The 24970-nt window shown below is 44.3% G+C and overlaps 1 protein-coding gene across 2 annotated transcripts in view; it reads right to left on the bottom strand.

The window, feature by feature from the left end:
- MAML3 (mastermind like transcriptional coactivator 3) overlaps nucleotides 1–24970 on the bottom strand; it is a 252475-nt gene that overhangs the window by 160355 nt on the left and 67150 nt on the right. The window lies entirely within an intron of this gene.

Here is a 24970-nt window from a genome sequence, read left to right as displayed (position 1 = left end):
GGATTGCTGTGGGCCAGGAATCTCTGTAAAACGTCATGGACAACCTCCTTCAGGATTTTGGCTAACACCGGTCTTCACAGAGCCCTGAGCTGCCCTGCGGGGAGAGAGGACTACCTGCCCTGAGCAGCTCCTTGCATCCGAGCTTGAGCTTGCAGCCGGTGGCCTTTCACGGCGGTTCCAGCTGATAACGGGAGCTATGCCCTGTGCAGAGAGCAGTGCGGTCTCCAAGCACTGCCAGCTTTGTCCATCCATTCTCTGGGGACATGCGATACATAGTGAGCGTTTCAGAGGTCAGCATGTCCTCTGGACTTCAAACCAGCAAACTCAAAATAACTACACATAGCAAGAAATCCCCATCTCATTTCTTTCAACTTACAAATGTGGAAGAAATAGATGAGACCTGTATCCCATCTCAACTATGAACAGAGTTGAAGAGAAGGTGACATTAATAGTTTCACTGTAATTGAACTGTTACATTCCATCCTGCCCCACAAAACAGATTACTTGAGACTGGAAAATAAAACACAGGACCAAGTCAATTCACTCCATCCTTATTTGCCACTGCAACTGCACCAGCTTGTACCAAGGTCTGAGGCACTGCTGAGCACACGGGAGTCCATCCTGCTGCTGCTACCTTTTATATGTGCAATAAGTAAGAGATCCTCTGTAAAAGAAGTAGACAAGGAAGGCTGACATGAAATGCCATGCTTTGACACATCACAGAAGTCTTTTTTACCCTTTAAGATAAGGCATTGCTAATGCAAATAATTTTCAGTAATAATGCAGTGCAGTAATACTAGGACCTTGTCTGTGTGGGATAGAGGCAAATTTAAATGACATGCCTTGTAAAAAAGAACAAATGGAGATTAGCAGCCAACAGGCTGTTCCACATGTACTGTTCTGCATAGTGGCATGGCTGGAGTACAAAATGAATGGAAAGCCTTAACCCGTAACGTGCTGTTGTTTCCCCAATCCACTTGCCAACTAAGTGGTTAGCAAGAGTGCTCATCAAGAGAGAAAGGTCAAGAGAGAGGAGCACAACTCAAAGATAAAAATATTTTTTACAACTGAGACCAGCGCAGATACTGCAGACTTGGAAATCCAAAGGACAAAAATAGCTTTGCAGACTCTCCCTCATTACTTAACTTCGACTTGCAGGGTCAGGCCCTTCCATTTGTGGCTGGTACCGTAACACTTTTGTCTGGCTGGCTGTACCTGATCATTGCTGTGGCACATACTGCAGCAGGCTTAACACCCACCCACCCCTTTCCAGCCTGCACGGTTTGCCTACATACTCAGCTTGTATCAGGACAAACACCGCATCCTTTGGATTCTCGCTCTGAGCTGATGTCCCTGGCTGCATGGCGCACACAGCTGCTGGCTCTGCTGCCACAAGCAGAGCCCAGGCTTTGTGGGCAAGGAGCAAGACACTTCTCTTTCCCTTTCAAAGCCCCTGGCTTACCTGACATGGCTTGCTGGCTTACACAGAAGAGAGGAGACAGAACTAGGTCCACTAAGATATCATCTCCATCCTCCCCGGTGCAAAAGGAAATGTGAAGCAAAGGCTTTCTTCTCCTGGGCTTCCACCTGGCTAAAAGCTTGGTCTGTCACATGCACAGAGCATCACTTCCTTCCTTGATTTTTTAAATTTATTTTTCCCTGTCAATACCATTTCCCCACCAAAACTGTCTCAATTCTGATTACTTCTCAAACTGACAGTACACCCCTTGTGTAAGTCTCTCAGATACTCAGCTTTTCCTCTCTGAAAAGAAAGAGACTAAGCTTGTTGGCCACATCAGATACCTTCATGCTTTGTCTTTCCCCACAGGAAATAGTAGGAGCAGTCAAACTTCAGAAGAGTTGGCAAAGCTTAAACGAAGTAGAGGTACACAAAAGCAGAGACTCATCCACCACCCTGGTTTCTAGAGGTAGATGAACGCAAACAGACAACAATTTTTATGATAAGCTGTCTTTCTCCTCAAAAGCTTCATTCTATACAGTATGGTGTTTTATACAATGTGACTTCTACTACTTGTGAAGGCACACGCTGAATATTTGGGAAAGTCAGTCAAGGTACCAGCTGACATTTGGATTCTTATTTACATAACCAAAGGAACATAGGTCTCCTTTCCCATTTTTATTATACTTTCTAAAACAAAGCTTACATTGAGAGAGATCCTGGAACATGTGGGAAAGAGGCTGGTGACACGGAACAGTCCTGAGGTACAAAAACAGGGTAGCTTTATTTATTCTTCTAAGAAAAAGAGAGGAAAAACTAATCCAAACAACCACATGCATTCTGCCCTGTTGGTCAGGTATGGAGAAATCGCATGTCAAACACCCGAATTATACAGCATGTCTCCTGAAACCTGACACACAAGCTAGTTTGTCTGAATATGCTCATTTTACAGCTTCACTGAATAAACCAAGGAAATAAATGCTTTAGGCAGTTACCCAATGACAACTGCCAAATCCCAACAATTAAAATAATGTGGTGAAACTGTATAAAAAAAGCCCTATTTTGACCAGACCCCACATAAATGTAATGCTCCCAATCAGCCTGCAGTCACGCACTATGCCCAAGCTCAGGGCTTTGCTTTATCACTGCCCATTCCTCTGAACCAAGACGCAACTACGCTGTCCTGAGCACAGGCACCGTAACACAAACAAGATGTAACATCTTAGCTGGGCATCTGAATGGGAACACATGACACTGATAAACTGAGTGAAATCAACAGGTTTTAATCCAGACCTCTATACAGCTATTTCAAACTGTGCTTTAAAATATTCAGATAAAATTAGAATGTTCATTAACACCATGACAAACAGAAGCACATGAATTTCATTCTGCTAATTCTGGTAACCCTCACCCTACAGTCTAAGTCTTTTACTCCATATACCTCAGGAAAACGTTTGAACTGTTGACAGTTCATATTATGACAGGTACTACTCAGTATTATCTCAGTTACTAATGCAACGATATATATCTATATTTTTTAGGTATATGCTTGATCTTTTTCCCCAGAGAAAAACAGAAGTGGCACACTTAAAGCATATGCGTGAAACAACATTTCTGAAGTGGCAACCGTGACAGTAGCAGCAGCACTGGCAGCAGGTTAGCATTTGGCTAATTGAGCCATTCAGGTTAATGAGCTCCACAATTGTGAGGATCCACTGGAAAAAAAAAAAAATTCCTTTCTTTATCATCATTATCATCATAAGCATTCAGAGCTTGCTCATCCAGGTTTCCAGAAGAATCCTATTTGTATCAAAGAGGAATAAGAAGGACACAAATCAGGGATGGAAAAGAGCCCCTCCCACACCCCCACGTACCCCCAAGAAAGCAGGACTCTCCAGACACCACCTCTTTGAGATGCCAAAGTGGAACGCTGAAACAAGACTCTTACTGATAGCAAATTGTACAGACTCTCCAGCTCCTTCCTTCCAGTGGAATAATTAACAATGCTGGCAAGTACATTATCATAAACTTCAGCGTTAACACCCCCACTGCAAAGAACAAAGGCGGTTCACATCCCTCCCTGAGCTCCTGCTGTAGACTGGGTGCCGATTCTGACAAGTTGCTCTGTGCCAATTTAGATTCCGTTCACATTTGTAAGATTATGCTCGTAACCACGAGCTAGAGAACACTTCTTAAATGATGCCGGAAAGCACAGAAAATAGCTCTGTGAAAACCCACAAGCCAGCCCGGATCACCTCCTGATTACACTGTTGATTTAGCTGTATTTATGCAGAACTCAAACAAATCATTTATAACAACCACAGATTGCGTCCTTTATCTCAACGGATGCTGAAGTGCTGCTAGACCGAGGCTGGATCTTGCACACTTATTACCAGGCACCCTCTCCCTTGACAGGCCTACAAGTTGGAAGCAGCCGGACACCTGCAAAAGCAGGTCCTAAACACTTACGTGAAGAATTTTTTTCCACCTCTGATACATAGGCAGCAGCTGACAACGTACAGTAACATTTCAGCTCACAGCAAACCTTAAGTCCTGGTGAAAGTGAGTTGGCTGATACCCACTCGGCACTAGGTAGAGGTGATCAGGAGGACTAGTTAGCACAGCCTGCGTTAGCTGACCAACTGGAGCCTGCTCATCACTTCATTTGTTAGTAAAGCCCACAGCTTGAAAATCTAGTGAGGATCTGAGTTGTTTTAGAGCCTTATTTTGTCACATAAGCAACAAGGGCACGTTTGTACTCATGTCTGGTGGCTACACAGCTTTCATTTGGATACAACATCATCAGCACGATCCATCTCCAGGCCATTTTGAGATTAATGACACATACTTGGCAAGACATGTCCTACGCTACTGTCAAGACTGCAAATGCTGTAAGGTGTTGCAGCTGGGAAAGGATATGCAAGCAGCGTCTCTGGTGTTTCTGATCTATGGTCCTGAGAGCAGACCTCAGGTTACTAACACTACTTTTAATTTACAAACTCCAACTGGCCTGAGAGCCACCCTAACACAAGCATCATACTTTTGCATGCATCAAACTTCTACTCTATGAAGGTGGAGGTTTACAACAGAGGAATAATTTCTGTAAAGGGGCCTTGGGGATGGGACTCTCATTTTTTTCTCTTGCTGGTCTGCCCCATAGTCAGGACAAAGTCTCTGGTAGTGGGGTTGGCACTTAATTTCTTCTGGGATAGCTAGGCATGGAAGGGGGAACACCTAGTTTGTATTTTTAATCCATTCTACTAAGTGAGACTAATGGAAAGCCAAGATATGTATAGCACCATTTCGATGTGCTGAAACAAGCAGTAAACAAACCCAATCCAAGGAGCTTCACTACAGATACTTTAAAGTTCCTGTGGCTGTTAATTTATTCTGCAAAGTTGTCTTTCAAACAGCTGTCACAAAGTCTGCAAGTGTGACAACAAAACCTGACATTTCTAGGAGACAAGTGATGTCAAAGTGCAGCAACCTTATCCACAATTTACCAAAACAAAGAAGAAGATTATCATGCACTGGAAAAATAGATGGCCTGTAAAGAAGCAACTACACTGTAAAAATAAACTGAACATGATTCCAACTGAAAACCAGGCCATCCCTTACCTCTTCTGACCCTTTCAAATACCTCTGCTTGGTAGCCTCCAAAATGGAGGAACTGCGGCACCTGGAGCTCGCACTTTAACCAGTAATTAGTACATACAGCCTACCTCGCGCAGTATGCCCTGCTTAAACAAAAGCCAGCCCTCAAGAGCTTGAGAATCTGGTGTTTCTGTGTCTTTTACAGGACAAAAAAAAAATCCCTCTCGCAGAAAGCAGACCTGTTTTTCACCTGACCTTTGTCAGCTAAGGATGCTGCACTACCTTTGGACGTAAGTAGTAACAATGGCTGTGACCTGCCTTGTTTACTCAATGTTAGGGATTAACAAGGCCTGTGCTATCTCAGCCACGGCCACATTTCGCTAGGCAAGATCTGCCTGCGTAAGTGCCTTTATGCAAACAGCGGCCCAGCCTCTGGGAAGGATAGCACATCCCAGGAACAGGGAAAAGAGGCCAAAGGTATTTTCATGCTGCTTAGAAGAACCCAGTGGTAAAATAAGGGGGGAGGGAAGAGGGGGAATAATCCACGTTTGTAGAGAACTCCGCTGTTTGTCATTCACAGAATGCTCATTTCCATCTTCAAGAAATACAGAAGATTTCACCTTTGGAGGTGACTTCTGGGTTTCTCTCACAAATAAATAACTACTTCTCAGTAGACAAAGAAACAATGGTCCTCAGACTCTAGTCTGTAGGGATTCATCTTTTCAGTTCCTTACACACAGTGGAAATGTAAATTTTGTTATCTGCTGCTGTGGAGAGGGAAAGCCAGTGAAAGTTTATTGCAGCACATTCTCAGGATTCTAAACATACCGTATCACATACACACTGTAATGAGTTTTATTTTAACTGCTTTTGGAGATTGCTTTAGTGGACACTGAAATCGAATAACCAGCTCTGCTCACAGAATGAAAGAAACTATAACAATATACATAAAAGGTCTGTCATTATTTTACAGAGGGCCATGCACATAACCCAGGCAGGAGGGATGCAACGGACAGCTGTTGTTCTTGGGTGTTTAAAAACAACAACCCACCAAACCCACCAAAACCAACAAAACAAAAATAAACCCCCAAACCGAACAAACCAAAAACCCCAAGACACACACATCATGGACCCATCATTTTCATGCATACGTACTTTGCCAGGGACATACAAAGATGCCATGGTTACAAGCTGGCAATTCACGCAGCAGCACTAAGGTAGCTCCCTCGCCACCCAACATCATTACAGGCAGACATCTGGCCCTGGAATTTACATTTTCCATTTCCTCCTATTTTAAATACTCTATTTTACCCTCCTTTCCCACCTATAACCTCTCATTGATAATTTTGGTCTGGGGAATCGATGCATTAGTAAAACTATCCAGCTTGCTCTGAAGCAGAGAGAGGAGGGGATATTCTCCACAGCTTGAGGGTCAGTCATACTTTCCACACTTACTGTACCCAATTACTTGGATCTCAAATACTGACCTGTCTCCCAACTTTATTTGTTCCACGCCACATAAATGAGCTGCCTACCCATTAAAAAAAAACTACAGTGACCTCTCCTTCCACCACCTCTTTTTTTCCACTGCTTTCAAAAGGCAATTCAGGTTCAATCACACTTTCAGTGATGCTGGAGGAAATTTTCTTTGCCATTTCCTTCAGTGAGAGCAGAAAGAGGTTGCACCCGAGGCCTGATCCTGGCTTGTCTGCATAGTGTTACTAAGTAATAAGCCTATAGGCGACACACATTAAAAAAACCAAAACAAACCCCCAAACCACCCCAGAACACAACACAACTATTAACGCTAAGTTTTTCCTAGCAATTTTGTAATGAAGGAGAAAACTTCCTTTTTTCCCCTTACAAGATCTACTGCACATGAAACACTACTTTTACTGATTGCCCTGAGCCTGCCTCATTTTGTGTTAGTCCATGGCCAATGCCTCACTAACAGAACTCTAAGCTAGTGTTTGATGTTGGTAGGTCCAAGAAGTTACTAGTTTTGCAGTTCAAAACAAAGCACCCAAGACTGCCAATATCTGAAAACACTCCCCACTAACGACAGGGAAGAGCAAGAGTCACATTAACAAATGCTTCCAACATCAAAATAAAACCACATTGCTGTTACGTTGCTTCTACTTTGTCCCTACTTCTGAAAAAGATTTTTCATCCTCTTTACAGACATAACAAGGAAGACGTTGCTACAAAGAGTGCATTGTCACACGCAGATTCCACCTGCAACCATTTCACTACTAACAGACGAAGATAATGTTAGTTTACAACCACTGTAAGCTCATTCAGCTCCATTCTGTCCTTCAGTTTAACATTTGGACACTGTTTACATTTGTTCTGTTAAAACAAAACCCATGTAACAAACACTCAGACCTTAACTTGCCTATGCACAAGAAAACAAAATGGAAGATGCTAGGGGGGAAAGTTTTTGTAAAATAAAAGACCGCTAAGTGGCAAAGCACTCCTCCATTAGAATTTGATGAGAACAAAGAAATATTTTTCAGGAACATTTATGCATTATCGATACTACAGGTTATGGCTACCTGACCGCTGGTCATTGTGTGACAGATGTTAAAAGTAGCAGGAAGTCGGAAGCTATTAAGAGCTTCCTTGGTAGGTCTTAAAGCATGTATTAAAACAAAAATCAGCCAGACCTCTAAACCACCAGGAAACAGAATCTTCAGATGTTACAGGCTGTCCTGGTTTCAGCTGGGATGGAGTTAACTTTCTTCTCGGTCACTAGTACAGTGCTGTGTTTGGCTCTGATGTGAGAACAGTGTTGACAGGACGCTGATGTTTTTAGTTGTTTCTGGGTAATGTTTATGCTAAGTCAAGGATTTTTCGGTTCCTTGGGCCCTGCCAGCCAGAGGGCTGGAGGGGCGAAGGAAACTGGGAGAGGACACAGCCAGGACAGGTGAGCCAAGCTAGTCAAAGAGGTATTCCATACCATATGACGTCGTGCTGAGTGTATGAACTGGGGGAAGGAGGAGGGAGGTGGGGACATTTGGCATTATGGCGTGTGTCTTCCCGGGTAACCATTATGCGTGATGGAGCCCTGCTGTCCTGGGGATGGCTGAGCACCTGCCTGCCCGTGGGAAGTAGCAAATTCTTGTTTTGCTTTGCTTGCATGTGTGGCTTTTGCTTTACCTATTAAATTATTATTATCTCAACTCTTGACTTTTACATTCCTTTCTGATTCTCCTCCCCATCCCTCTGGGTGAGGGGAGAGTGAGCAAGCGGCTGCATTGTGCTTGGCTGCCAGCTGGGGTTAAACCACGCCGAGACAGCCCTTTAGGCAGTGCTGGGGACAGCCTACAAAACAGTCTTTCCCAGCAGCTCCCCAGCGCGTATCATACCTTCTTCCTTCAGCTGGTCTCAACACAACCTTGGTACACAGTGCTGGCAGGCCTGTATTCATCTACCCTTACTTTGCAGGTGCAAAAACTAGTGAACTTGGAGTTTGTTAACGTCGAGGGAGATCTGAGTAGCAGAACTTACACATGGAAAGCCATCTGTCTGAAGAGGTCTGTTTGCAGGGGAGTACAGCACTGCTGTACCCATAGTTTCACACTCCTAGTTCCTCCTCCTTCCATGGACTTTGTTAGTACCTTAAGCATACATGACGCACATTACCCTTTTATTCCTCATCTCTTGCACCATTTGCCATTATTCTCTTCACTATCAGGATGTGCTACAGTGATTTTACTAACCCATGACACGCGGCATCACCTCCCCCACCCCTCTTTCTACATGACCTCCATCCCCTCCTGCCAGTTCACCACCAGTGAGAAGCCCCTCACCCAGCTGCACTTCCCACCCACCCACTCACCAGGCAGGCAGCGCACGTCCCCACACGTCTTCCCCAGCCTGTTACAACTCTGTATTGTTTTGGTACATCTGCTTCATTTCGCCTCTACGCACTCGTGACACCCACCCAGCAGCAAAGGACCATGCTCCCAGGGCATCAAACCATGAAAGTGTGGCAGAGCATGCCCTGGGAATGCTCTTGGACAGCAGCAGTGAAGGGTAAATGGGGGGAAAAAAATATGCTTGAGAAGCAAAAACATGTAGGAGAGAGAAAAAACAGAGAAAGAGAGAATGAGAGAACTGCTCATTATTACATTAGCAAACCTAAACTATTTATAAGCACTACATCTATCTATCTATCACTTCAATTACATGTTTCTAAATGAGGCTGAAGCAAGATATCCATAATTATTACTGAAATGCCATTTTTACATTAGCCCAACAGTTGTGCGTGTTCTTCACAAAATGCAATAAGCAAACCACCAATTTATTATTTTCTGTAAATTACAGATAAATCAATCTAAATACCTCTTTCACAATAGATTTGATTTTTAACCCAGAATTCCTATTCCCTTTGAACAGCACAAGCTGCAGAAAGCATCCATTTCCCTTCTATCTCCTCTTTTAGGGAGCTTTTTCCTCCTCCATTCTCTTTAGTCTAAGGATGCTCAGAGGGAGAAATGACATTAAGAAGGCTTGTTTAACTTGCTTGCTAAGACGGTATTATTCTTTATTCCTCTTCCCCCCTTTTCTTCCGTTTGTCCTTTTGTAAAGCTCCTTCTTACAGCCCCTTAATGCTATCTGCTCTTTTCTGTCACTGTGCCCTTTGCCTCTGGCTTCCTTAGCTGTAAGAAACACTGCAGGTGACGCTTGCAGCCCAGAGATGGGCTTCCTTCATTTGAGCCTGGGAGCTGAACCTGGCCACATCACAGGCACATGTTTGCAGGCTCACCCCAAGTCAGCATGTACCATGGTCTGGGGACCACCAGTATTGTGCCCTTGTGCCCCACACTATTCTCCCATTTGCACATCCCTTATGCCCAGGTGTTTGCTATCCTGCTCATTCCTTCCTTCCCTCCCTTGCTGGTAAGACCAGATTCTTTCCAGGTCTCCTTTTCTGTCTCATCACTGCCAGAAACACTTTTCCATTTTCATAAAGGCACCAGGGAGCTTTACAAACCACAGACTTTGCCTTCAGACCTCCTCATGAAGAAGGAAATGGAGGCACGAAGAAGTGCGATACCTTTTCCAAATCAAGCTGACCACACTGAGCAGGCCTGAACACAGATCCTTAGAGGTACCAATTTGCTATTGTATAGTTTAGTTTGCTAGAGATGTAGCTGTGGCCTAAATATTCTCTCTCACCACATATAATTTCCCTGCCTGTGCTTTTAAAGGTTTAAGCCACATGCAAAGTATAATCTATTCTAGGACAAACTTTTTTTTTTTTCAAACTAAACTGTTACAGCAACAGAAGTTGTTTGAAATGGTTGTGCAGAAGCCCCCACAGACACTCCCTGCTATCAAACACTTATTTTCCATCACTCTCCACACAAAGAGCAGCAACAAATCAGATGACGACTTTTTACCAAAAACTGTACTTAAACTAGTTTTAAAAGTTGATGAAATTTCAATCAGCCAAAATAAAGACTAAAATCTGTAGCTGAGCCGCAACAGCACTGTAATTCGCTTGTTTAATACACAGTGCTGGCCTAAGTCACAGAGAAGTGTGGGAAGATGTCTAACTATCCCATGGTAAGGCTACTGCAAGCTTTCACCACTGCCCACAGCCTACTAGTAACCCAGCAGCCTACAGCCTTGTTCCCAGCCTGCGAGGTTACTCGGCCCTTGTGCTGGAGGTGCACTCACTGGAGACAAGAAAACAGATCAACCTTCAGGTTGGCTCCTCTCCCACAGACTGCTCCAACAGTCAAGAGCCACAAGAACAAAGTGGCTCAAAGCAGAGAGCCCCAGACAATTCTGAATAAGCTCAGAGATACGCTGTCCCCCTCATGGCTGCTTCTCTTGCCTTCCCTCAGGCCGGCTGGGAGCCTCAGCTGCCCCGTACCCCTTTACAACATGCTCAACCCTACAAAACACCAGCAAGCTGCATCCCAGCCACCACCTGAGCTTTTTGCTCTGCTTCAGTGGATTAGACACAGCAAAGCACAGCGGCAAGGAGAGGAGTCCCACGCTTGCAGCAGCATCCTGCTCTCCTGTCCTCCACAACTCTGTCCTCGTTTTGTATTTACCTACTGCTATTTCTGCCTGTTCGATAAGACATCCTTCTTCAACTATGACAGCACCACGTTTCACTTGGTGCCGTATAACTTGCAAAGACTTTTTTCCCCAGTCAAGATACCTGGTCACTCTTTCCCTGCCTGTGAGGCCACGCTAATACTCTTTCTTGATTACTCTTCGACAGCTATCCATTCTCTTCTCGCCTCACGCCCGCAAGGATATACATAGAATCACAGAATGGTTCAGGTTGGAAGGGACCTCAAAGATCACCTAGCTCCAACCTCCATGCCATGGGGGAGCAATCCTCCACTAGACCAGGTTGCTCAAAGCCCCATCCAACCTGACCTTGACTACAACTCAAAACAAGGTATTACTAAAATTAAAAAGAAAGCAAAACAAGAATCTCCTATGTTTACACCTGTGTGATCTACACATTTGCATGGTCCTTGCCTACATCCAGTCACCCACAGTTTTTGACTGACTCTGTAATTCAGATAGTCAGCTTTCTGGGGAAGGGAACTTGCCACCTGGGATTTACTTTGAGAATGTGATGCCAATCCTTGAATTACTATTAAGTTTTCAAAAGCAGAGACTAGGACCCAGATACAGATCTACATTTTCACAGTGTACGGATGCCATAATACAACAACTTTAACCTGTAAGACCATGTTGTTACAAGTATGGCAGGAGCCTGGATTTTGTTTTTATTGGTTTATTTTCTGCTGGATGAGCCCTACCAGCCAGTTTCCTATGCAGCTGTAGGAAATTTGGTGCTGACATGAGAAGGCAGCAGGAACAAGTGTACAAAAGTGAGACCACCACTATTGGCAGCAGTGCAGATTTTTACTAGATGAAAGTGAAAAAGTGAGTGCAGCCAAAAGCCCAAGGAACTCGCCTTGTAGTTAGGACACTTGTAAACTTGTACTGAAGAGGAGGACAGCAAAATGTGACTGCAAATGTGAAGGAGGGATAATCTAATTCTTACATAAATATTTTGAAAGAAAGAATTACTTTAGTAATTTTTAGCGGTAGTATGTTCTAGCTCTTTGCACGCCTACTTCTGCTGTGTCTGTTTTCACCTGATTTGACTAAATAATCAAGGACATATTTGCTCATTCTGAGATTACTGAAGCCGTGAGCTGCGCATCCCATGGACAGGTGTTTTCGCATTATTCCAGGAATGTTCAGTATGTCACACGGGTGCCTAGAGCACAGAACTCCACCCTAAGGTACTGGCAGGTCCTATAGATATTCAGTTTACGTAACTATATAAAAAAATCAAGCCAACGACAAACTTATTTTAAAATCAAAACCTGATCCAGTACAAGCTGGACACAGTGAAATAATTGGTAGAATTCATAGGTCTGAATCAGAGTCCAAATGCCTCAAATAGGACATCATTACCTGTTCCAATAATTACAATTTTTGATTAATTGTGACAGAAAATACACATAATTAACACTTACAAGAAACACGCACACAAAGCTATTACAGTCACATTAGGGCAAACAGAGAGCATGTAAGTGAAAGTTAACTCAGCCTCAGCATTATCTCTCTTAATTCAACCTTGGTAACTGTCAGGCAGCAGCTCTCTCCGTGTCTGGCAGATGCAACATTTGCTGGGACACTGCAGCACCAGTCTGGGGCCACTCCATAAGCCAGAGCTCCAGCAGTGCACTGGGGCTGAAGAGGCACATCGTTCTGTCTGAAGGGAGCATCACACTGACATGTGGGCGGTTGGCACGTTAAGATCTCCCAGAAGATTTATGTCATGAAACCTTGAATAATTCTTCACATGCAGCATGATCCTACCTACAATGAAGGGCTACATATGCTAGAATCAAGGCAGGCTGGACAGAAACTTACAATGATATCTTCAATTTTTTTTTTTTCAAAGTTAAGAAAAAGGTTGGGATGGCTCACCCGGAACAATGAGAAGCAGATGTTCACACTGAATAAAACCCCACTTCGGCTGGCTATGCCTAGCATGTGGAAAATCGCAGTTATTAGCGGGTGAAAGAAGCAAACATATACTACTTTGCTGACTAATTTCAGCCTTGGCCCAAACCATCCTTTTCCTTACCCAGGAGTGCAATTATCGCATCTTGGGTTGCATCTCTTAATAAAATATAGCTTTTAAGAGACAGCTCATTTCTTTACCTTTAGGGAATGCCTGGGAAGTCTTTTCATTAAAATGCTAATAGAACAATAAAGTTTAACACCGAATTTCCCCCACTTGAGTTTGAAAGCAAATGCTTTGGTCTAATTCCGATCAGAACACTGTCTATTTTTCATTAAAGTTTTATTCTGATGTATTTATTATTGAGGGGCCTATGAGGAGATGCATTATATTCAAGAATGAACTGAAATGAACTTTGAAGCAAGAAACAAAGCCTGTCTATGCAAGGGAGCAAACTGCACAAGGAATTAAGAGATGAGGTTTACTGCATTTCTAAGTTATTTGTCACCATAATATAGCAGCATTTTCTTGTTCTTGGGGCTACTAACTGCATTTATCCCTTTGGTCTACTTTATTTGGTGTATTCATTAAATAACAAAGCATCAACACTTAGCATGCATATTCGCGATGTTTCCTGGACTGGCTCTCGATTAATCTACATACTAATGCAAGAGGACACATTCTGCAATACAAACAAGCCCTGTGTCACGTTGAGTTACATGTTCTCTGGCTTTTCCCAGTGTGTGGGAGGGTGCAGCCTCTCTACAAAGCTACTGCTACCCAAAAACCAGGGCGAGAATCCTTCCAGCTTCCATCGTCCTTGTCAGTCAATAACAACTGAGGATGACAGAAATGCTTAGCTTAAAACTTGTCTTTCTCAAAATAGCTGTAGATCAGCAGTGCCCAGTGCCTCTTTTACTTCACTACTGCAACCGTCCAAAGACATAATTTGTGGGCCAGCCATGCAGAGCCGAAGTACATGATGAGATTTAAAGAAGATTCAATGTTCCAACACATTTTCCCTCAGCTCTGCTCAGCCCTCTTGCAGTGCTCTTTAAGAGCAACCGGTTATACGCTCTCAGTAACAAAATACTTAAACCACAATCCATGCACTCACATGCACACACAGCCATGTGATTTTCTCATGGTAACAGTCTCCTTTCTTCGCTACCCTACTCCCATCTCCCTTTCCTTCCCATCCATTCAGGTGACAGACTCCCGGGGGACAGAGCCCACACTCTCTCCCAGACATCCTCAGTGGTCCCCTTCCGAAGGAGCACGAATATGTAGTAAAGTTAAGAGAAAAAGGGGAATACAGTGTGCACGTGCTTTCCATTTTGTATATGAAAAGGAATCCACATCCTCCTGTGTCACCTGCCCTTATTTGAGAAATTTCTTTTCTTCTGGTTCTCATTATAGTTTTAATGAAGCAAGGAAAGCTTATTTAAAATCATTCTGCTACAAATGAGCTGACTTACAAAAAAAAAAAAAAAAAAAAAAGGTAATGCATTACTAGAGGTGAGCTTCCCAGCCAACTCTCTAAAGGCATGTTTTTACAGAATCCACAAGGAGCACAGTACCAGGGAGGCAGATCTCTGCTTCCTGGGGACACTGGAGCAGCACAGAGGGCCTGGCAGGACTGCTGTGCTGGAGGAAGAGGAGGGCAGCTCTGGGCCTGGCAGGACTGCTGTGCTGGAGGAAGAGGAGGGCAGCTCTGGGCCTGGCAGGACTGCTGTGCTGGAGGAAGAGGAGGGCAGCTCTGCACTGTGCCTCCCCGAGGGCTGCAGGGCTGGGCAAACAGTGCTGAGGCAGAAGACAACAGGATGAGGAGAGGAGAGTAGCCCCACGCAGCTGCTCTTCCCAAAACTGCGAGAGCAACCCCACACAGGGGCGCGGGTCTTCCCAGCATCTTCTGTCCTGGTCACTGGGCCACTGGCGCTGGGTGCCAAGGGCCACAGGGCAAGCCCACGCTCCAGCGCCCATGCTGGCTTCCCAGGCAGAAAGAGAAGGAATTCTAGTTTTGCTACCGATGCTGGAAAAATAGCGAACGTTCCCAAAGCGCTGGAAACTAGGCCTGTGAGAGGATTTTACAACATGCTCTCCCCTTCTCCACAAAACTGCATTTTCATTTCAAGCAAAGATTTAAAAAATTGAAGCACTAACCACAAAGAACAAAAAAACCCTCACAACTTGCCATCTCAATTACCGCACAAACATTCCTGTTAGAGCTACATGAAAGGAAAACAAGCACAGAAAGAATTTGAATAATGCCCGTGTCTAAGGGTTACTATCTAAATAGCACATACCCCAGCACTTACCAATCACAAGGCTCATTCAGGTATAAATCTCTCCAGAATACAAGCTGTTAACACCTCATGATGCCTCCCTTTGTTTTTAACCTGCCACACCCACTTAAGGTCACTTAATGTCAAAGCAATAACACCCCAACCCAAAATCAGTACAGGGGTTGCCTGACTTACAGAAGTTTCAAGGCATTCCGAATTATGCTTGCACACACACAAAAAACCCAAACAAAACAAAATAAACAAACAAAAAAACCCCAAATCAAAACAAAAAACCCCACCCAAAACCCACAAACAAAGAAACCAAACCAAACATAACCCCAAAACCCCAACCCAAAACCATTTAACAGTTTAACAAAATCTCAGCTGGCGCTGACTAGACATAATCTTATAAAGGTCTTTTGTCTCTGCCTGAAATCTTCGGGTATATAGCACTCTTTGCTGTGATAATTGGTTTGGCTGTCCATTCCACCCATCAGGTGATAGAAAACTATCAATCAGACTAAATGCAATGTGAGAGAAGTCTCTTTAGCCAATTAGTTGGTAATGAGAACATTAGCCACAGTATCTTCTGCAGAGGGCACCTTAGCAATTCCAGTGGAGCCCACAAAGATGACAGTTCTATCTGTATGATTAATAGCGAGCGTATGACACTATAGGAATTCTACACAGTTGTGTAAAATCGGGCAGGAATGATCCACTTTATGCTGTTAAATATTTTAGGAGCCACAGATGATTTTATATTACATTCTAATACATACACTTATTTTGTGTCTTGAAATTAACTCTCCTGCACCAAGAATAGTTTTTAAAGCATTTGGAGTTCTCCAGACAATAGGAATTGTATAAATTCAAGTAATCAGGAGCAGCAGTTACAGAATGATAAGACTCCTCTTTATACAGTGCAGGTCTGAACACTAGGAGGGCAAAACTAAGTCAGCCGGTGTCTCCACTTTCACTTTAAGTATATTATGACTCTATAGAAAGTGACTTAACTTCCAGTCTAGCAGGTCCAAAACAACCACATGCAAGGCAAGAGGAAGCCAATATCTATTTTTCCCCAAAAGATTTCTGGAGCAGAGGGTACCTTCCACGTGAACATACATGCACCCATGCAAAGGTATATTCAGACGTGCTCTCATCTCAATGGGATCGCACCCCAGAGTCCTTCATATTGATATAAGAATTATTTCATTTTAAAAAGAAAAAGATAACAGAAAAATGTAAATATCTACAGTGAAAAACATGAAAGAATTTGCAAAACAGAGGATGTTAGTTAAATCATTACAAGCAGTTAACAAAACATGGCCTTGGGAGAAGGAACAGGCACCATAAATATAACAAGCTGGGAACTAGATAAGCTCAAGGAGAACCAAATAGTTAATGAGACTAAACATAAAATTACTGAAACTATGGCTGAACTATCCTAATTAGCATGCTAAAAGATCCACACTCCAGCGAAGAAACCCCCCTACTAACAAAGCCCCCTCCCCACAGAACATGCTGGTGGAAAAAAGAATGTACCTTTAAACGGAGAGGAGGCTGGTAAGAACCAACGGGAGGAACTATGTGTAACTAAACATAATTGCAAACAATTGTTGGAAGCCTGTGAGTTTTACTCTGTGTTAAGAGGTGTGCTGGCTGTGTGCATTTACCCCCCCAGCAGCCAGCTCTGTGCAGACATGCAACAACCAAACATCTCGATGCTGCGCATGGATGGGCTCTTGCACACTGCGGGAAGAACCCAGGTTTGGGATAACAGTATCAACCCCAAAGCAAGGGGAACTGCGTGCCTTCAGCTGGACTGTGGCGCCAGCGAGGAGGGGACATGGGGACCACCACACCCAGAACGGTACCAGCAGCCACAGGTACCGCTGACCTGTGAGATGCCTTTGAAAACACCGGGAGAGCACTGCCAAATGCCAGCGCCCAGAGCTGCCCGCCCGAGCGAGCTGACGCTAAGCTTCAAACGTCATCTAGAGACCCATGTCTCTACTGCCGGGCTGCACAACAGCTTATCTGTGCTACAAGAAGAAAAAACCATAGCAGCACTTGAATTGATTTAGTTACACCAGTGAAAAATCTTTAAATTGGCACACTGCAAGGCTATATTCCAGATTAGCCTAATTGGAGTTAATTGCGAAACCAACTTAAACAATTTGCGTTTCCTGTTGTGCCAGAAGGGTGCTTGCAAGAGAAGTGTACAATGGGGCAGCTATTGATACATCAATTTATTTACACTGCAGACTTGCCTAACACAAACAAAGCCTGAGCGAGCTGTGTCAGGGCAGAAAAAGAGGGGAAAAGCAGAAGAGATTAGCAAACAGCTCGGTTATGGGAAGTGACAGGGCAATCAATAAACTCCAGGTTCAGAGGGTAAATTGAACTGACAAAAGTCGGCCTTAGTTTGCATACCAAAATTTCATTTGTATAAATCCTCTGCAGGGAAGGAAGGAGTAGTGCAACCACTAGAATTATCTGAACCTATTTTTCTTCCCCAACTACTCTTGCAAATGTATTTCTTCCGTAGTCCTTCCTCTTATTGAAGCTTTGTTAAGCTTGAAACGCGCGGCAAATTTCAGATGGAATGTATTAAAGAGTGCTTAGATACCATGGCGATAGGCACATAGGGAACACCACGCAACACGACAGCTGGATAGACAAATGGGTTTGCACACAGTGAATTTTGTACAAGAGAACTAAAATAAATCTGCAAAAGAGGGAAAACCCACCAGTCTTCATGGGAATTTTACAAAAGCAGTAAAACATAATAGGCCTACCATGCAAACTCACACCTTTGGTGTGTGAACAAGCCAGAGCAGTAAGAAATATTCTCATGCAGCATTATACAGAGATCTCAACTTAAAGCAAGCAAAAACAACCTTTCAGAAGTGCATGGACTTTGCTGTGCGAGCCCTACACGTACAGCAACGGTCGCTCTGGGGCAGGGGAACAGCCAAGGCGCTGGGGGCAGGACAGTGACTGCGTGTCACCCAGAAGGGCGATAGGTGCCAGGTGCCTGCTCTGCCCAGCTCTCAGCACTGGCCCCGCAGAGGCAGCGAGCCACGGGCAGGAGCAGCCAGAGGATGGACGTGGCTGCAGGTAGCCCAGGCCCAGAAGAGCTCAGCGCCAGTGGCCTTGCTGCCAAGATTCATGAGGGAATGAGACTGCTTCCATGGAACAAGACTCCCCCAGCCTGGGCCTCAGGCTCAGGTGCCTGCTACACCCCTCAGCTTTGCTAAGGCTTTGCATGAGGGAAGAAGACACTTCTGAGAGCAGAGCCTCTGAGCAGAGACACAAATGAGACTTTACCCTGAGTAGTTTTGTTAATTTTCTGGAAACCTATGGATCTGAACTCTATTTTTATCAAGCACCCTTCTGTGCTTCTGTGTAAAAAAATATTTTTTTAATGTAAGGGCAGTTAATCTGGTAATACTGCAAAGGCAGTTGTTCAAAACTGGAAAATTAAAATTGGATTGACAATTGTGGATTGACAACATGCTATCTGTTAATTAAAGGTGACAGCTGTAACATTATATTTCATTGTACAATGCAAAATTACTAAGTGTGGCAAGCTCTTCGAAGTTTTATCACTCTCTTTCAGTAGTCAGCAGGGTTAAGAGGCAAGAATGGTATTAGTTCTACAAAGCACTAAACAAATTTGCCAGATACTAACAAGACAGTTTCTGTTGGCTTGAAAGGGCCTGTGTCACGTCCATGCTCGGTGGCACAGCAGCAGCTGTGACATGTCAAGGCAAAAGACATGAGTGATTCACATGTTACCTGACTGTAAGCAGAGCAGCCTTCAGTTTAAAGGAACACCCATCAAAGCACTGCTGACCCTACATTAAACTGTTGTATCACATGGATTCATTCAAATTTCAAGTTTCTCTTCCTTAGCAGACAGGAGAACAGTCTTTGTCCCCAAATCTTTGCCTTGACATTGACGTCCTCACCAAACACCACCCTGCCTTCAATGTCCCACAGCAGGCAGAGATGCTGAAGCAGAGCCACCCCAGCACCACAGGTAAAACTCTCCTTCATGCCAATCTGCATGTTTTGTTACCCTACCTACAACCTGTAGGTTACATTATGCACTGTGGTATATTATGGGCTTCACTGTTTGCTCATCGTCTTCGGGTGATAGCTGAAGAAAAGAGAGGTCTGTGCTGATCCTTTTCGATTATCAGGAAAGCCTTCACTGCTCCTGCTCAGAGCCATCAATGTATTGTCTGTTAACAATCATGACATGGGTACAATCTTTGTAAAAAAACTCATTTCTTTAAAGGTATATTTAAGTTTCACAGGCTCATTCTGCTCATCAGATCCAACCACCAGTTCCAAGGGGTGATTCACCCCACCCAACCATTATCCCTCCATATATCTCTCATTTATCTGCCCACCATTTGTCTTGAGATTTGCAGCTGGGGGGAACTCAGTGGCTGTAGCACCCAAGCAGTGATTGCTGAACATGGCCCTCTCGTTTACACTTAACAAGAAGGTTACGTCTTTTCCTTCCACATCCAGAACTAACTGCAATCTGCCACACTGCTGCTTAGAGGCAAGGCCAGTGCTATATTCCCCACACACAACAGCAGACTCAAGCCATCCATAGGGCAAACACAAGTACTTAACACTGGTGCTTTGTCACTGGCTCTGATGGTCTACAGATAAAATTTACTCACTTCTTTGCTGTGCCTAGACAACTGTGATCAAGGTGCAAACACATTTAAACAGGGAGAACTTCAAATACAAGAAAAATAACCTACAAGAAGGCTTCACAGTAGGTTAACACTGAACATTAAGCTACCAAGCACAAGCTTTAGCTTATCACTTGAATCGCAAAAATCCTGTGCTCTATTTGAGAGAAGTGAGCCATAACCTACTTCTTTTTATGAAACATGACTACAAGGTGGCCAGTTCCTACAGCTACTGACTGTGTGGCTGTTTGCTCGTTGGGACTGCAACAATCACACAAGGACTGCAGTGCACTGAGCAACCTCCCTCTCCCCAAATACTCATGGAGAGCAGGGAAACAATAGTTGTAAGGTGATAAATGTGTCATAATTAGCAAGGGAAAGGCTGAAGCCTCACTTAGTGTTCCTCTGGCTGAGGGAAAGATAAGCCTCACAATATATTCCAGAATCAGTGATTAGTAGAAGATTAACAGCTATGAAGACCACAGTGTTAACTCATTTCCTAATCACAGCTTGGACCTCACAGCACAAGGAAAAACATTTTTGCCTGTGTGTACGTATAAATACAAAGGAGCATCATATTCTCTTTCTTTCCCCAGGTATTACTGCGTTTATCTCCAGAACATGAATGGCTATTATGAATTAGCTCCACCATCCTGCGTTCTCCCTCTCACCTCCCCATTTCCTTGTGAAAGGGGGGTGAGAGCAGAGCAAAGAAAAGACAGCACCGTTGGATTCCCTTTCTTCAGCTTTTACCAGCCGTTGGAGGTCAGGATGCTATTGGCTCCGCTCTGTGTGTGAGCTAGAGCTGTTCACTTAGCAACAGAAAGCAGAAGCAGCAGACAGCAAAACTATCTACGTGTGCGTGCGCCTCTGACAGGAGGAAAAAGGGAGAGAGAACGGTTTAGACTATGTACTCTGCTGCTGCGTGCAGAGGGTCCCCTCCACAGAAGTGCTGTGCACCTCCAGGGATGGCAGCAACAGGTGCCGGTGCTCTGCATCCCACTGGCTCCCACCCACAGAAAGCTGCTCAAATGCTCAGCATATTGCCTTTTTAATATAGGAGCTTAATTAGAGTCTACTAACAACAACAACAGACAATCTCAATAAAGCCTGCATTTAATGCAAGTCATAAAGAGTGTCTTCTGTGCCTGAAACAAACAATAAGGATATAAAATGTGATGTGTTAGAAGGGGGAAAAAAATGAGAAAGGAATGAAAAGCTATGGTTATGCAGAAAGGACAAATGAGTTTACTTTCATCTACTTTTTCTCCCACTACTAAGGCAAAAGAAAGTGTCAAAACTTAACCAACTTTAGTAGATGCTGTCTGTAGTGTTAGTCAACCTCCAGAAGGATGAGCTTGTATCCCAGCTACTTCTAAATAGGTTCTTACTGAGAAGAGAAAGAAATAGCAAAGGAAGGTGTAAGACAAGAGAAACACGTATTTTGCAGATCTCAGTTCCTTTATGAAACACAAGAGACCTGTGTTGAGAGATTAGTGAGTGGAGAGATTTTTTTCACGCTGCCATTCAGAGTGACATAAGAGATTTCATGCAGATCATTCCACAGGGAACATACAGCCTGCAACTCTCCCATGTGACTGGCATCAGATATTTTCCTTCCCACCACTGCTATAGAAGAGCTCTGAGCACACAGCAGGGAAAGCATCATTTTCTTATATGTAAGACATGTCTCCCTCCTCACCACCCACCTCTAAATACATTAATTTTGGAGCCAATGTAACTGACCCTATTCTTTTCCCAACTGCTCTACATTTCTGTTCAACTTGAATGTTAAATGTAACTTCCCCTATGTGTGGAGTGTATCACTGCTAGCCTTTCCGTATTTGAACGCCTAACATCTCAAATCAAACCCACTCTGCAAACTGCCAAAGCCTACTGAAATACAGCAGCTGAACAGCTACTTCAGGTCTGAACAGATGGGGTCAAAAAAACCAACCAGGACCCTCCTGCTATTTAGAATGCGGGGCTTAAAATCAACCAAGTGTGTTGTCTTATCCTTTTCACCTCTTTTGTGTGACAATTCTATTACGCTTTCCTTACATTCAACAATACAATGGATATGTAATAAAGGAAAGGAAATGGTACTTCCCTAGATTCAATATATCCAAAATGTATATGTAATTGTTAAAGAGGAACCTGTATTTTCCAAGGAACAGAACTGCAGCCTGGGTTACAGGCCTAGATCTCCTATTATTGCCTCCATAGAAGGACTTCACCTTGCCAACAAAGCCTACAGCTTTCAGGAACTGGACAGAGGTGGAAAAAGTTGGTGATCCAGAGTACCCAGTTAGTGCTACGGGGAGCAGTCTGGTGTAAAGAAAGAAAGAAAAAAAGGAAAAAAAAAAGGCGGAAAAAGATTAAAAAAAAAAAAAAGAAAAAAAGAAAAAAGAGACTGAGAGGTTTACCTGCCTGAGCAGGACCAAAGACCACTGCAAGAAGCCAATAGCCCCGAGATGAAAAGCGATCCACGCAGCAGGTAGGAATCGCAGCCACGCAGTGCAGCGCCAAAACCAAAGTTTGCTGTCACATAGTTTCAAGAGATTGGAAGAAAAATAAAGTATTAGAGCTGGTCTCCAATGAAAATTAGCATCTATGAAACGTGACCTGAACGATATCGCCCCAACCTCCACCCAGAGGCTGAGGAGGCGCGGGGCACCGCGGCCTCCATGGGCAGCCCCATGGCGCAGACAGGCCATGGCCGCTGTGGCAGGGCCTGGCAAACACCCGCTTTGCTTTCTGGCCCTCCTGTAAATGCGAGCAAGCAGCAAAAGGGTGATTTTCAGGACGCCCTGGCTAAGACAGGGAGAAGTCATCCCCGAGGCGAAGCCTTCTTCAGCAGCCGAGGCGCCCGCAATGGCCCGGGTTACAGAGGCGGCTGCCTACCCTGCTGCTCAACCCGCTCCCGTCAGGGCGGCCTCTGCAACCACAGCTCACCCTTGCGCCTCTGTCAGTCTGCAGGAAGAGCAGAGACGAGGGCCGAGGCCACCCAACGGGGCCCTGCCCGGCTCGGCCCGCTCGGGCATCCAGCCGACCTGCTGCATCACCTGCGCTCTCACCCATGGCTGCTTCACAGCCGCCTCCTTTGGCTTTAAAGCATTTCTAATTGGATTCACCAGCTGCTTGGGGTTTTGTTGCTTCATTTCTTTTAAAATCTCTTCACCTCTTCTTTCAACTCAGCTATGGTTTTGCTCACCACTGCTTTATATTAGCGCCTTCCTCGTTCCTGCCATTCCTTTGCTTTCTCATGGCATCTTCTTCTTGCGCTAGTGATGGGTTTTCACCTTTGTTAGTTTTCAAATCATTGCTAACATACACAAATAAGTTCAAGGCATTATAGGAAAAGGTATGAACATTTGTCCTGAAGATGCAAACATCAGTGATCCTCTCAGTTTGCTTCCTGTTGTTCCTGAAATTTATGCATTCACTTACACTAGGTCCATCCTTTTCACAGCTCTAAGACTGAAAAAGCCTGACAGAAGCGAGGCCCTGGTACGGTCACCTTTTCCGCACCTCAGTCAAAGTCTTACTAAAACCAGTGGGATGGGAATGCTCCTTTACTGAAAATTGCTTAATTCTTCAGATTTTGTAATATGAAGAAAAGAAATACTGATCACCTTCACCAGTAACATGAAAGGCATAATGTAGAAGTCAGTCACATTGATGCTAACCCTGGACACAGATGGCATACAGAAAAATACACATTGCAGCTTGGATATTAACCAGCGAATGTTCTATGCATCCAAAACCTGCGTTCTGTTTGCCTGCCATCACATGAATGTGATGACCTGCATTCAAGGGACAACCAAGAGGTGTAATTCAATTTCCTCAAACTCTCCTGGGGCCTTGGCTCTGCAACATCACCTACAGCTCTGGCTACTGCTTGCCATCGTCTTGCCAGCCACCACGGTAGCCCATGACTTCCCCAGGGGTTTGCCTGGCTTGCCCTCTGCAGAACTGCTCTGGGAATGCACAAATGTGTGGCACCAAGGGCAAAGCTGCCAAGCTCCAGGGAAAGAAGCAGGGATTTGAGGACTGCAAAAAGCCTGTCTGGGATTTTGGTGGACTTTTCAGAAGGTGCCTTTGAACACTTTTTGCAGGAGGTTACTTGAGGCATTTGAATTTGCAGTCATCTTTATTAGTGCCTAAAGAACTGACTGAAAATGTAAACTTAGGTATTAGATGGCTTTGAGGATTCCCAGTGGGATACATTTGTAATTTTAAATAAAGTCATGGTCACTGTTACAATCTCATGAATGTGAAATCTGTTTGTGATATCAATGCAGTTAGCAGAGATGAAAGCCCAGACACAATAATACATTTAGCCTTCCAACATCCCATTTTCATATGTCTGCACATAATGCTTTAAGTAGAGAAAAAAACAAAAAGAGCTGTGATAGTGGGGCTCCAAGCTTGGCAGCACCGGAGCCCTCTGCCTGTCAGTACATCTGAGACCTTTTCCTCATCTCTCATCCATTTGCAGCAGCGAGGTGTTAGAATTATCCACTTCTTTCAGAGACCCAGTGCCCACCTCACATGGAGCACCAAGGTGCCAGGAGCTGGGAGCCAACAGCAGCAGCCCTGCGGAAGGCAAGGACTCCGTTCTCCTGAAGGCATCATCTTCTATTTGTCGCTGAGCTCTGAAGTCAGGAAGAGCTGGGAGCCAAGAATAGTATCCTGCCTTGCAAGATGTAGCATCTCTGAAGGCAGCCTGCTCCACAGTGCTTGTAGGTATTATGGTACTGAATGTACTTTAAATGTCATTCTCTCTCACTGGTTTCTAGCCCCCTCCTCATCCCCTAATAGTGGCAGTGCTCCAATTTTCAAAATAAAAAGCGAGTGACCTAGTATATCAGGCTGAATCACCGCATACTGA

This window comes from Falco biarmicus, chromosome 1 (assembly GCF_023638135.1).
Source record: "Falco biarmicus isolate bFalBia1 chromosome 1, bFalBia1.pri, whole genome shotgun sequence".
NCBI lineage: Eukaryota > Metazoa > Chordata > Aves > Falconiformes > Falconidae > Falco > Falco biarmicus.
This window is presented reverse-complemented; position numbering and strand designations above follow the sequence as displayed.